The sequence below is a fragment of the Sorghum bicolor genome, chromosome 9 (assembly GCF_000003195.3).
Source record: "Sorghum bicolor cultivar BTx623 chromosome 9, Sorghum_bicolor_NCBIv3, whole genome shotgun sequence".
Classification (NCBI taxonomy): domain Eukaryota; kingdom Viridiplantae; phylum Streptophyta; class Magnoliopsida; order Poales; family Poaceae; genus Sorghum; species Sorghum bicolor.
This window is the reverse complement of record NC_012878.2, coordinates 15,298,018-15,313,245: the sequence shown is the minus strand read 5'-3', so window position 1 is coordinate 15,313,245 and position 15,228 is coordinate 15,298,018.

Here is a 15,228-nt window from a genome sequence, read left to right as displayed (position 1 = left end):
TCGCTGTGCGGCGCTGCGGGGCTCGGGAGGCCACGCCGAGGGCATGGGAAGGACGCGCGGGACGTGGCGAGGCCGATGAGCGCGTCGGCGAGGGCCGAGAGTGGCCGGGGAGGCGGGTGCGCGAGGCGGGGCGGCTCGGCGGCGGCCGCACTACTCCGGCGAGGGCGCGCGCGCGCGACTGAGAGAGGGAGGATGAACGGGAGGGGCACCGGTGGATTCCTTACCACGCAGCGAAGCTCGGGGAGACTTCCTCGTCGCCGGAGACGCAGCACGCGAGAAGACCGACGGCGGCGACTCGAGCTCCAGTGCGCGGCAATGGCGGCGGCTCGGCGCGGCTAGGTCTCGCGTGGCGGCGGGGCTTCGCTAGGGTTATGCGGGCGTGCGGCGCACAGGGCTAAGCCCTTTTATGGGCACGGCCATCCTCGATCTGCGCGCACGATCGTGAAATCGGGCGGCAGCAGTGAGCTCCGGCCGATGCGGAGGTAGGAGACGACGCAGCGTCCCGCTGACATGTGGGCCCGCGTTGTCAGCGGCTCAGGCGCGGCTGGCAGGCGGGGCCCGCCTGGCAGTGGGAAGGCGCGGGCGCAGGGGGCTGGGCCGCGGCCTGGCTGGTGCGCGGGCAAGCTGGGCCAGAAGCGCTGGCGGCCCACGCGGCAAGAGAGAGAGGGGGGAAAGGGAGCTGGGCCGGGGAAGAATGGGACGGCCCAGAGAGGAAGAAATCCCTTTTTCTTTTTATAAACATGATTTCTAAACTATTTTACTAAACCAAAATTTCAAAACCCTTTTTAATTCCTAATTTGAGATTATTTAAGAGCTTGTTTTCCTTACTACTTTTAGAACAAAACATATTTTCTTAATAACACATTTTAAAATTGTTTTTCAACTCAATTACAAATTAGTTTTCAAAAAGGACTTTTAGTGTTTTTATTTTACCGAAAACCGAAAGGACTTAATCGTGGCTCGCTGGAAATTTTGTAATTCTTTTTTTTACACAAGCCAAACAAAGCTAGGGCACAAAGCACACAATAACAAAACAAAACACCCTTCACTTAATTTTATAAGAGTTTTAAAATTCCACATTTTTCCCCTTTTATAATAACAACAATGAATAAAATCTTGGAATATTTTACAAAAAAATTTTAAATCCTTAATTAATTTAGTGTTTTCTAATAACAATCCAAAATTAAAAATTTTGGAGTGTTATAGATCTACCCCACTTAACATAAATCTCGCCCCGAGATTTGAAGAAACTAGAGAGAAAGATAAAGTAGATCATCAAAGTTGTTTCGAGACCTTCAAGACATGATCAAAGGATTAAATATAGACATAAAGGGTAAAGAGTATGGTAAAGATTGATGACAAGAAAAGATAAACGCATGGGATAAGAGTTGATCTTTGGATCCTGAATTAAGATATGGTGCAAGGGCAAGTAGCCAGAACTAACAAGAGATGACACATAGGAGATAAAGATTATAGTGCTCACAATTTTCTTGATTCCAGATTTGTATGAGATAGTAGACGAAAGGATAAAGAAATGACAAAAGTTGACAAAGATTTAGATTTTTTTTTTAGTCTCACGCTTAATTATTTGTAGTCCTATGAGACGTAAGATCCAAGATCACACGTTGACAAAATTGATAAGAGCTCATCGCAAGAATGATAAAGATTCTTATATAGTTCTCCATGTCTTTTAAGTTGAGACTTTCGAGAGTGATGATCGTAGCGGACGCTACCCCACTTAAACCAAGTGTTAGCTTATCTTCCAAAATCCTGTATAAGAACACTCTTCTTGTCGGTAGATAATCTTCAAAGTTTTCCTTTGGAGGTTACTAGTTCGACAACACGCTGCACAGATGGAGATTCCGAGGAACAGGGAGAGAATCAACACAATGATTGGAAAGGATATATTAAGATGTTCTTAATTTTTCTTAGTGTTGGTGCGAGACGTAAGTCACAAGACAAGAAGTTTATCCAGGTGAAAGTTCTTGAACACTTCCCAGCAAAACAAACCAAGGGGTCGATGAAATTGATCATATATCGGTATGGTTTTACATCTGACTTTCAGGTTCTGCATTTTGTCACGTGATAGTCCAGCATATATTCCACGGTGAAAAAGAAGTCTTAGCTTAGGACCTCGGTTTCCTATTGCCTTGCTTTGATAGGTCAACAGGCATGATATTTTCTAGGTCACTCAGTGCTTCTTTGTGGTCTCCATAGATGGGTTCTAAGCAGACATGACCTACTACTTGTAGTGTCGGGAGAATGTTGCAAGAGAGAACTACACAAATGATGTCAACTCATTTTGTATGAAGAATTTAAGATCACTTCACATGTAAGCACTACAAATTGATGTTGGGATAGCACGATGCGCTTCGTCCAAGGTTCCATCGGTTACCATAAATAGACTGAACATCTGGTCAAACAACTCATAACTCATATTGGAAGCTTAAGAATGATAAGGTCCAATGAACAAGACATCTCATTTTACAAAGAAGATTACAAGTGACTTGAATGCAAAATCTTTATAAGCTAATAGACACAACTGACTTCAGATTTCATATACCACCATTGACTAGCTCAAATCTATCTAGGTCCCTTAATATAACTTGCTTCACATCAGATGTTGAGAATATATCACCTCTGTATAAGGTCCACACTTCTTTCAAACTGCCTCGTTGTCGGTACAATCCTTCCATTAGTCCTTTAATCCTTCGGGTGAGGTTGAATACCTTCATACACAAACCTATCTCCTGATGGGGTGGTTAATGATACTGAGTGTTGGGTACAGTCAATCTTTCCATGACAAGCGGTTAACCATCCTCTTCCAAGAACGACATCAATCTCCATTGATTCCAAAACTACAAGATTCACCTCAAAATTTACACCTTTTATACCGAGACTGACTTTTGGGCACATGTGTGTTGCTTTTATCTTCCCTCTTGGTGATTTGACTTGTACGGGTTTCTTCATTTCCAACAGAAGCATCTTATGATTAGCAACACATTTATTTGAGATGAAAGAATGTGAAGAACTTGAGTCGAACAAAATAGTGGCAGGAGTTGAGTTGACTAAAATCGATCCAAACACCACATTTTGTGCTTCGTGAGCAGTACCTAGATCCACATGGTTCAATCTACCATTAACATAGTCACGAACTAGGTACTTCTTTGGACAATGCTTCTTGTGATGTCCCTCTTCGTGACACTGGTAACAAGCATTGCTAACAGTTTTAACGTAGGTGCTATCCTGATGTTGAGTTCCTTGAGTTAATGTATCAGGAGTAACCAGAGTGCTACTAACTTGTTGGTTCTGAGGGTTCACCTTCAATGGAGTCTCTTCACTATTTCGCTTCTTAGCTTGATTACTCTTTCGAGGCTGATATTCTGTATAGGTGATGGTCCATCCATCTAGGCATATCTCTGGCATAGCAAGTGTAGCTGAAGGGGCATCTAATTCTTCAAGGTATGAATGTGTCTGATGAGAGTTTGGAGCTAAATCTAACTGCCATGTAGAACTCAGATTTGGCTCAACACTTAACAGTGGCTCTAGGGAGATTGCCTTCCTTTTCTTGTTACCTTCAGTCTGTTGATCTTGGGGTACTTCTATCTTTCCTTCGCTTGACTTTTTCTGAAGGCACGGTAAACCATAATATCTGCAGCAATTACACGGCTCTTGAATCCCAAGTGCCTCATTAATACCATCTTTCTTAGCTTTCATGTTCTTCCAGGCTTCTACGACTTGTCGCTTCATTGCTTCTTCCTGAGTTTCAGTCATGTTCGTTTCTAAATATAAGTGAGAATCTTTTTGTGGTCCCACTCCACTTAGTACTTGATCTTGCATAGACAAGGGCTTCTCCTGGTTTACTAGGGACAAGGGTAGCATAGTTGGGTCTTCCTGACATTTGGTGTAAGCTTCTTCAATGTCGTCTTGGAGAAGTAAAGATTGTAGTATCAAAAGCTTCTAGAGTCTAGCCATATGATCAGCTGCCATCTCTAGGATTTGGGATTGCCAAGCTATCATCTCTTCACTGCTCAATTGTGTTGCAGAAGTCATTGGTTGACTCGGATCACCAATATTCTTTTCCATTGATGTCACCACTTGGATCAATCATCTGACATTAGGCAATAGTAGAATGAGCTAGAGTAATATAGGCAAAGAGTATGACATAGGGTAGGAGAGAATAGCTGGACAGGATTAAGATTGACAAAAGATATGGATAGGATAAGAGAGATCACTACCCCACTTAACAGAGATCGAACTAATCCCCAAACGATTTCTTCCAGAACTCCTCAAAACACTAGAACTGAGACGACACACAAAACAACAAACCAAGCAAAACAAGCACGCAACACACCAACGATACTACACGTACTTCTTTCAGTAGTGGTGGTCATCTTAAAAGGTAAGTTCAAGATGATGAAGGGCCAACGAATTTTGAAATAAAGCAAGTTTTGAAAACTTCAGTAAAACAACTAAACAAAAGCCAAGGAGATTAATAGAAATAGCTCAAAGGAAGCTATTCAAGGAGGGGATACAACATGACAAGGATGAAGAAATAGTCAGAATCAAATAGTCAAGAGATGAGAAAATAGTTTTATATTAGAATAAGCTTTAGAAATCGACCAGTGCTATCTAGGCATACGTCCTACAGTCGACATTGCTCTGATACCATTCCTGTCACACCCTGGCATTTAAAATAAGACCAGAGTCGTCATATGTGTGCCCAGGAAGTCCACACATATAACAAAAGAATAGAAATATCAGAAACAATGTTATATATAGCGGAAAACATATTTATATTAACACTTACAAACATCAGAGTACGCAGAAACAGAAGCTAAACGTCTTAGGCTCCATTCTTCTCAGGGACGGTTGACTGGGGGCTCCGTACGCCAAGCACTTTTCATATACTTCTAGAAAACTCCATAGCATCTTTGTTCTTCTTCTGAGCAGCACTTTACTACACACTGGAGTGTGGGGGAAATAGCAAGGGTGAGTTCATGTCGAACTCAACAAGTACAGGCGGAAAGTATAATGACATGCAAGGCTTAATCAAAGGAAAAGCTGACACTGTTTAACTGCAGGTGAGCTTTTAAGTTGGTAAACTTTTATTACAACTCTATTATTAAAACAATCTATTACTAAATATGGGTAAAGCATCCCAACCCTTATTTAGATGAAGGTTAATTAGCAATATTATTAGTCATCATTATAATCACTATTATTATTAAGATCACCGAGGTAGCAACCTCGGATAGTAACTCGGGGTAGCAACCCCATTAATATCATGGGATAACAATCCCAATTAAGAACACAGGATACCAATCCTGCCAACACGGAATAGCCATTCCGTCAAAGCACGAGGTAGCAACCTCAACCAAGTTTCGCCTCCAAGTTCCAGTGAATCCAATTTGCTCATCAAGTGAGGGTCTGGGCCGCTCGTGACCGTGAGCACGGCTGATATATCAGTTTTACACTCTGCAGAGGTGTGCACGTTCACTCCAAGTCGTGATTCCCATTTGCCCGGGGTCGCGACTCCCCAAAACACTTCCAAGGTGAGCAGGCGGGGTCTCACTACGAGACCTTTCACAGGGTCCAACTAATAGGATGCCACTCGCAAGTTTTTGCCGGGGCGCTCGGCAGTCGATACCCATAGCCATGGCGTACCGATCAACCGACAACTTAATATTCATTACCCAAGTTACTTCCTCACGCCTACCCGGAAAGTAACACCCTACTAGTGGAGGTCCTGCTAATTAGTCAAGCCAGAGCCATATAGCTTGGAGCTGCACTGTAAGTCCCAGGGGGCCGCTCCCTGACTAAGTCCTTACGGAGAGCAGAGACGGGTACGCCCGACAAACCGGACCACCAACAGTACCCGCTCCCCCTGTCCTCAACCAAACCACGATGCTCGCAAGCACCGCAACATCTCCATCACCGAAGTGACCATTGTTCACCATTTAATCATTTATCATCATTGAAGAATTCATTAAGCAAGATCATTATTATTATTATTATATAGATTAGATGAGTAGAGCAACTAAGCATATCTACTGTTCACTATACTACCCATATATAAACCCAGGTATACAAGGAATATAGTAGAAGACTAGTCATGTCCTTAGGGTTTGCAGTATTAAGACACATGCACTGGAAAGTAAATGTATTTAAAGTTCATAGGTACAATATGATCAAAGGGTGTCTGCACTTGCCTTTATTCCCAGTGTATAACTGCTCAGAATTCTTTAGCTTCTTTCCTTCTGCTTCGACTGTCGGTCCTCAGCTCCTGGTCTTCACTGTTGACGAACCACACTTCTTCTACGCGTAGCAACCAAGCAACACAAACAGACAAACAAACAATCACGACTAAGAACAAGCATCAATCAAAAGAAAAGCTTAGAAAGAGCGCACTAAACGACACGACTTATTGCTACGATCGTGACACGCAAGAACGATTAAGAACGGAGCTATCGTTAAACGGACACGACTATCGAGGCTCGAAGTGTAACGGAAAAGGCGACTATATGCTGGTCGTATTTTAAGAAAACGGGTGAAGGATTATTCAAAATAATATCTGAAAATTGAGTTGACCAAATTATAAAGAATTATAAAGGTGAGGGTTAAATGTCAGTCATATTCTATTCATAATTAATTATATATCACTGAAGCCAATCAAGCATTTATAGTTTTGAAAAATAGAATATATGAAAGCAACTAATCGAGTGATTACATATCATATTTAAACTAATCAAGTTATAACTAATAAAGAAACATTAAAGTTGATATTAATAACGTGGGCATTTATTTATTTACAAAAGATCAAAATTATAAACATTATTTACTTTTAAATCAAAAAGACTCTAGATAAATATTACTAAATTATTTATGTGCTTCATGTTTAAATAACCAAATTATAATTAAGAGGTATTTGAGTTCACATTTGATTATAAATACCAAAGTGTAAACCTAACGTGTTTTTAAATTAATTAAATAGGAATGCATTTGAAACATTAATCGGATTAATTATACTCATAAACATGAGACAATAAATATAGCACTGCTAACATGTATATTACATCGACATAGTCACAATGCAACGAGAACCGAATTACAACCCTAGATTATTTTAATTTAAAAGCTATTAATCAAATTATATTTAAATCAATAAATTCAGAAATAAGTTACATGATGAATATGTATACTACTGCGTAGAGCGCGGCGATATTAAACTAACGCGACAAGAATGGGCTCAATTGGAATTAATACGCGGATTCTATGGCCAAAACTAGGTCAGTGGCAAAGCCGTGAATAAGCAGAACTATTTTTTTGTATTTTAAATAATTAAAACAGAATTAAATACGCAATTTGGATTAAATCCACGAATACCAATGGATCCAGGGGCTAGACTGCTAAAAACAGGACTGAAACCTAATTACTTTTGAATGGGGATGGACTGCGGGTTGATTTCATAAAACCAGAGGGACCTTTTTGCAAAAGAGCAGGGAGCGGCGCGGGCGGCCGGGCGGGCTGGCCACGTGGCGCGCTGGGGTTGGACGGTCCACGGGCGGCGCTGTGGACCGCGGGCTGGGGCGTGGTCCACCGGTCCATGGTGGACCGGGCCGGTGCGTGGTGGCGGAGGGCGGCCTGGCCGCGGCGGCGCCATGGCCGGCTTTGCGGCGAGCTCGCTGTGCGGCGCTGCGGGGCTCGGGAGGCCACGCCGAGGGCATGGGAAGGACGCGCGGGACGTGGCGAGGCCGATGAGCGCGTCGGCGAGGGCCGAGAGTGGCCGGGGAGGCGGGTGCGCGAGGCGGGGCGGCTCGGCGGCGGCCGCACTACTCCGGCGAGGGCGCGCGCGCGCGACTGAGAGAGGGAGGATGAACGGGAGGGGCACCGGTGGATTCCTTACCACGCAGCGAAGCTCGGGGAGACTTCCTCGTCGCCGGAGACGCAGCACGCGAGAAGACCGACGGCGGCGACTCGAGCTCCAGTGCGCGGCAATGGCGGCGGCTCGGCGCGGCTAGGTCTCGCGTGGCGGCGGGGCTTCGCTAGGGTTATGCGGGCGTGCGGCGCACAGGGCTAAGCCCTTTTATGGGCACGGCCATCCTCGATCTGCGCGCACGATCGTGAAATCGGGCGGCAGCAGTGAGCTCCGGCCGATGCGGAGGTAGGAGACGACGCAGCGTCCCGCTGACATGTGGGCCCGCGTTGTCAGCGGCTCAGGCGCGGCTGGCAGGCGGGGCCCGCCTGGCAGTGGGAAGGCGCGGGCGCAGGGGGCTGGGCCGCGGCCTGGCTGGTGCGCGGGCAAGCTGGGCCAGAAGCGCTGGCGGCCCACGCGGCAAGAGAGAGAGGGGGGAAAGGGAGCTGGGCCGGGGAAGAATGGGACGGCCCAGAGAGGAAGAAATCCCTTTTTCTTTTTATAAACATGATTTCTAAACTATTTTACTAAACCAAAATTTCAAAACCCTTTTTAATTCCTAATTTGAGATTATTTAAGAGCTTGTTTTCCTTACTACTTTTAGAACAAAACATATTTTCTTAATAACACATTTTAAAATTGTTTTTCAACTCAATTACAAATTAGTTTTCAAAAAGGACTTTTAGTGTTTTTATTTTACCGAAAACCGAAAGGACTTAATCGTGGCTCGCTGGAAATTTTGTAATTCTTTTTTTTACACAAGCCAAACAAAGCTAGGGCACAAAGCACACAATAACAAAACAAAACACCCTTCACTTAATTTTATAAGAGTTTTAAAATTCCACATTTTTCCCCTTTTATAATAACAACAATGAATAAAATCTTGGAATATTTTACAAAAAAATTTTAAATCCTTAATTAATTTAGTGTTTTCTAATAACAATCCAAAATTAAAAATTTTGGAGTGTTATATGGTTGAACTAATTATATATTGGATTGTTCATACTTGCAGTATTGATTGTCTAAAGAGGACATTGATTGTTGATCCTACAATCTTATTAGTTTCAATAGCAGAATGCTCAACTTCTATTCCGCTAGAGCTAGATAGATATATTTGTTAACAGCAAAGTTGAATAGTGATATGTGCGCCTCGCATGTACTTCATCTTACTGAGATCACCATTTTTATGTAGTTGTTTGTTATTTCCTCTTGGCAATCTTTGAAGTAATTGCTCGCAAAAAAAAAAATATTTGAAGTAATTAATATTTATAGGCAGTTTAACCTGATAAGTCCTTGACCCAAGGGCGAGGCCCCTATCTTCCAATTCTTCCCGCGCTTCCAACTCCAGAACACGTGCTACGCCGCCTGTCAAATTTGCACCTCGCGCACGACCGCCACCTTAGGCCGATCAGAGCCTGCACAGACGAAGCATAGGGCCCTTTTATCCGGTGCCCACAACCCTTGGGCAGTTGGGCCACAGGCCACTGAATAAATCGGGATATTTAATATTTTGCCACTCTTACAAATGACACTTCTTCATAAACCACTATTAGAATGGCATCTACATTTTTGCCACCGATAAGAGAAGGTTTCTTCAGTTTTTGCCAATTTCGCTGATATGGCAAGACATGTCAGCCTGGTAGGGTGGAGAGGCCATGTGAAAAGTCTAATATACCCCTTCCACTGTATGCTTTAGGTTCAGGGTTTGTTTAGTAGGTGATTTTTTTTTGTTTTGGTTACCGTAGCTCCTTCTTTTATATTTGATAACTAGTATCCAATTATGGACTAATTAGCTTAAAAGGTTCATCTCGCAAATTATCGGACAATTAGTTATTTTTTATCTATATTTAATGTTTCATGCATATGTCGCAAGATTCGATGTGACGGAAAATCTTGAAAACTTTGTAAATTTTTTTAGGAACTAAACAACCCCTTAATGCGATGGCACCTCCACTCTCCAAGCCGCCCATTACTTCCTCCGTTTCACATCGTGCAAAAGTCGAAGGGTGCAAATCCACCATGCATAAACGCATTGAAGCTAAGAGAACTGCCACCGAATGCTGATGATGTTCACTTGAGATGGAGTTTTGGCATTGCGTAGCCGCTCATGATGGAATCTGGCACCGTTCGTTTTGCCATGTACCAAATGTCTGCTGAGCGCTCGGCGGCAGTGGTGTCACGGTGTCACCAGGAGAGGCGAGTGGTACGCTCGTGTGTGGAACGGGTTGTGCCACAAGAATCTGAGCCGTTGTTGGAGCTGGGGCGGGACCAAATTCACGTGCACTCAGCACCATGACAAGGCCACCCTATGGCATCTGCTTGATGTATCGAGGACCTGACCGCCGCCGCGGACCAGCAGCATGCATGTTCAACTATAGAGGCGTGTGCGATTGCAGTGTGGTGGCTACGTGGAAAGTAACGTGTGAATCTCTTCAACATGTCTTCCACGTCCTAACAAGGGTATTTTGGACTTTTCACTTGGCCTCTCTATCGCTGACATGTCTTGCCAAATCAGCGAAATTGGCAAAAACTGAACGAAGATTCTCTCACAGTGGCAAAAATATAGATGCCATTCTAATAGTGGTTTTTGATGGAGCGTCATTTATAAAAGGGAAAAATGGCTACCGAACATGCAAAGTGGTGACCATTGCTGGAAGACACTTTTTCATGTAACACTCACCACCAAAACAATTGCCATTTGTAAACCATAAGGCCAACGGCTATGAAATTTTAATAACAACAAGATACGATAGTTATCTACAAATCATCTAATACTCACTTCCATAGAAAATCTCGTTAAGGACACGAAATCATGTCCACCAGCAAATCATGGCTGTTAAGGTTGCTGGTGGACATGATTTCATGTCCTTAACAAGATTTTCTATGGAAGTGAGTATTAGATGATTTGTAGATAACTATCATATCTTGTTGCTGTTAAAATTTCATAGCCATTGGCCTTATGGTTTACAAATGGCAACTGTTTTGGTGGTGAGTGTTACATGAAAAAGTGTCTTTCAGCTAATGCGCGCCACTTTGCATGTCCGGTAGCCAAATGCCCCTTTATAAAAATGGTAAAAAGTTAAATATCCCACCCGGTGGTGCACTAAATGCACACCGAACGTCTCTGTGAACTTCTTTTCAAACTCTTCAACTTTTTAAAGGGTTACAGTACACAACATATGCACGCTCATCTTTATGAACACTTACATAAACTCTATCCCTATAAGCACCTTCGAAGAACTGAGCTGGCAGATCACGATATTCACGAAGTCACCACAGGCGCTTCACTGTTAACAGAGACATCGTCTACTACTAAAAGCATAACACCGTTAAATCCTAAAATAAATCTAGAAAAATACGAACACATACCAGTTTTAGGTCTTCATCCAAAACAGCTTTATTATACGAAAATTGGGACCCTTTTTTTTTGGTGTATAGGCTCTAGAACAGTTAGGCTACGAGCTCGCCACTGTTTGAGATCTTCCAAAAACAACTTCGTCGGACTGAAATAAGGATCCTTGTCTAGACTCTAGAACAGTCAGGCTAAGAATCCGTTTCAGGCAAGTCAGTAAAAAAAAAAAAACTAACAAATAGTCACTACTCACTACCAAGAACGCACCATTACCGATAAAGGTAAACAGGACTTGATTATAATTCTCACTAGTGTATTTCCACTAAAAAATAATATGTACTCAGTAATGTAAATTCCACCATGCCATAAGTAAACATCTAAACTGCATGCTACATGTTTGCAACCAGATATAATTCATGTGCTCCTAGCAACAATGATACCTTAGTAGGAATAGGTTATATCACACGACTGGCAACATTGTTCTCACTCCATTTTGCTTTTCATCATGATTCGTAATGTACTATCAACAATACTGAAAATTTCATTGGAAAAAGGATCAGGAGACACTACTGCTTAAGGTTACATGAACACCATTGTATATTAGAATAACTGAGTAAGGTTACGTGGAAATCAAAATTCCACGTATATGAACATTATTCAAATTTGGTACTGAAATCTCCTTGGGTTCGGTATTGAAATCTCCATGGGGAAAACATCTAGAGACACTAGTTGTTACGACGCCGGAGCTTGCTTCGGAGGAAGTATGGGGGAGAGACAGGGACGTGAGGGCGAGCTGGGCGGCGGCGTGCAGGTGCCGTTGTCGAGGGAACTCACGCAACAGGGAGACGGGAAACAGGAGACAAGGGCCGGGAGCCCAAGGGAGATAAGAATATCTCAATCCCAGGCTAACCTCTCATTCAATACGAGTTCCACTCTTTATACAATAGCAGTTCCAATCTAATAGGAATAGATCTAATCTATTATGGAAAGTAAATCTTAACTAATGCAAACTCTAGATAACTTGGCCAATAGGCCAGGTGGTGACCACGTCCAGGCTGCCTTCCTGGTCTGGTTCAGCCACGTTCCTTCTCCCTCCTCTGATAGACCATACCGGTCATAACATCTCTCCCCTCCTTCGGAAACAGCTCGTCCTCGAGCTGAAAGGAAGGGTAAGCAGCACGGAAGTCTGACACCGGCTCCCAAGTAGCTTCTGAAGGTGGAAGATCCGCCCACTGGACGAGCACATGCCACTCGCCGCGGCTGAGCCGAGAACGCAGCACCTGCTGTGGACGAAGAAGGGGCCGACCATGACGTAGCGGAGGCAATGTTGGTGCAGCTGCAGGCAGCGGCCCCGGAACGGCTTGAGGACGCCCACATGGAACACATCATGAATGCGGGCACCTTCAGGAAGTTGGAGCCGATATGCCACCTCGCCAATGCGTTCCAAGATCTGGAACGGACCAGCGTATTTGGGGCCCAGCTTGCCGGTGCTGCCCGGTGCAACAGACTGGTTGTGGCGGAACAACCGGAGCAGCACCCAGTCACCCACAGCCAATTCGAGAGGTCGGTGCTTGGCGTCGTAGAAGCGGCGTGCGTGTTCCTGGGCTTGGAGAAGACGAGCACGAACCTCTGCCAGAAACTCATCCCTGTCAGCTAGCATGGAATCCACAATTTCGGTGCGGGCTGTCCCGGGACCATATGGCAGCAGTGGTGGCGGCGGCCGACCATACACCACCATGAATGGAGAGGCACGCAGCGCTGAGTGAAAGGATGTGTTGTAACAGAACTCAGCCCACGGCAGCCAATCAAGCCAATCTCTTGGACGATCACCTGTGATGCAGCGGAGATACATTGCAATCGTCTTGTTCACAGCCTCGGACTGCCCATCCGTCTGTGGGTGGAAGGCGGTACTCATGCGAAGTTGGACGCCAGCCTGCTTGAAGAGATCGCGCCACACATTCCCCGTGAACACCGGATCACGGTCACTTACAATGGAGTCCGGAAAACCATGGAGACGCACGATGTCGCGGAAGAACGCGCGAGCAACAGACGAGGCTGTGTATGGATGTCGCGGAGGAATGAAGTGGGCGTACTTGGAGAAGCGATCCACCACTGTCAAGATAACGCTTTTGCCGTGCACCTTGGGTAGCGCCTCGACGAAGTCCATCGCGATGTCAGCCCACACCTTCGATGGCACCGGGAGGGGCTGCAGCAAACCAGCCGGGTGCATAGCCTCTGTCTTGTTGCGCTGACACGTTGCACAGGCCCTAATGTAGTCATGGACAGTGCGACGATCATGTTCTATGAAGAACTCAGTGCGCAATCGCTGCAGCGTCTTTTGGATCTCCTCGTGTGCGTTGGTGTGCGTGAGCTGTAGCACGTCGTCGAAGACCGAGGAAGAGGCTGGAACATAGACCCGCCCCTTGTGGAGAAGGAGGCCGTCCTGCAGCGCCCAGTCCGCGCCGCGGCCGCCCGCAGCCACTTCTTCGCAGACTGCCCGAAGCTCATCGGAGGCAGCAAACTCTTGGCGGAGCTCGTCGAACAGTTGGAATGTCGGTGTCGAAAGTGCTGCCAGTGCCGGCGCAGCCGACGGCAACGTGGACAGCAAGGGTGCGTCGCCATCCCGCCTTGATAACGCGTCGGCGACGACATTGAAGCGCCCTGACCTGAACTCAATCCTGAAATCATAACCCATGAGTTTACTGATCCAGTGATTTTGCGGGATCGTTGATAGGCGTTGGTCTAGCAGGAACTTGAGCGCATAGTGATCGGTGCGGACGACGAAGGACCGGCCCCAGAGGTACGGCCGCCAATGCCGCACTGCCTGGACCAACCCGATCAGCTCGCGCTCATATGCAGCAACCTTCAGGTGGCGAACAGCGAATGGCCTGCTGAAGAACGCCAGAGGGCCCTCTCCTTGATGCAAAACAGCCCCGAAGCCGGAGCCGGACGCGTCGCAGTCGACGAAGAACTCGAGGTTGAAGTCCGGAAGATGCAGCACCGGGGCGGCTGAAAGGGCTTGCTTCAATGCAGAAAACGCGTCCTCAGCCTCGGCTGTCCACAAGAAGGCGTTCTTGCGCAGGAGGCTGGTCAGCGGCGCCGCAATAGCGCCATAGTCCTTGATGAAGCGCCTGTAGTATCCCGCGAGGCCGAGGAAGCCTCGAAGACCACGGGCTGAACGCGGTTGTGGCCAAGACTGGACCGCCGCCACCTTGGACACGTCCATGGAGACCCCTGCATGAGAAATCACATGGCCCAAATAGTGAACTGAAGTCGCTGTGAAGGAGCACTTGGACCTCTTGAGATGAAGGCTGTGGGCTCGAAGGACGTCGAGGACGGCGCGCAGCTGGAGGAGGTGTTCAGTCCACGTGGTGCTGTAAATAAGGATGTCGTCGAAGAACACCAACACGCATCGGCGAAGAAAGGGCTTCAGCACCGTGTTCATGAGGGCCTGGAACGTCGACGGCGCATTGGAGAGGCCGAACGGCATGACCAGGAACTCAAAGCGGCCGTGGTGGGTTCGGAACGCCGTTTTGGCCACGTCGTCAGGATGTACGCGAATCTGGTGGTACCCGGAGCGGAGATCCAGCTTCGTAAAGAAGCGAGCACCACGGAGTTCATCCAAAAGTTCCTCGACCACTGGTATGGGAAATTTGTCCTTCACGGTGGCCGAGTTGAGCGCGCGGTATGTAACAGAACCGACCAAATTATAAGAGATTAAGCCTAATAGTGACCATTTGCATAGTCGAACTATCACGCTTAAGCCCATATAATCCCGGTAGTCCGTGAAATCTCGAAGGATTTCAAACCACACATCACATATACAGCCAAGATCGTAATAAGTTTAGCGGTCGTCATCCACAAGTACATCCAGATTACAACATTCATGAAACACATCGGAGTACTTAAGTTATTACAAAACAAGTTCTTCAAGTAGCGGAAGCTTCATAGTTCGAAAATA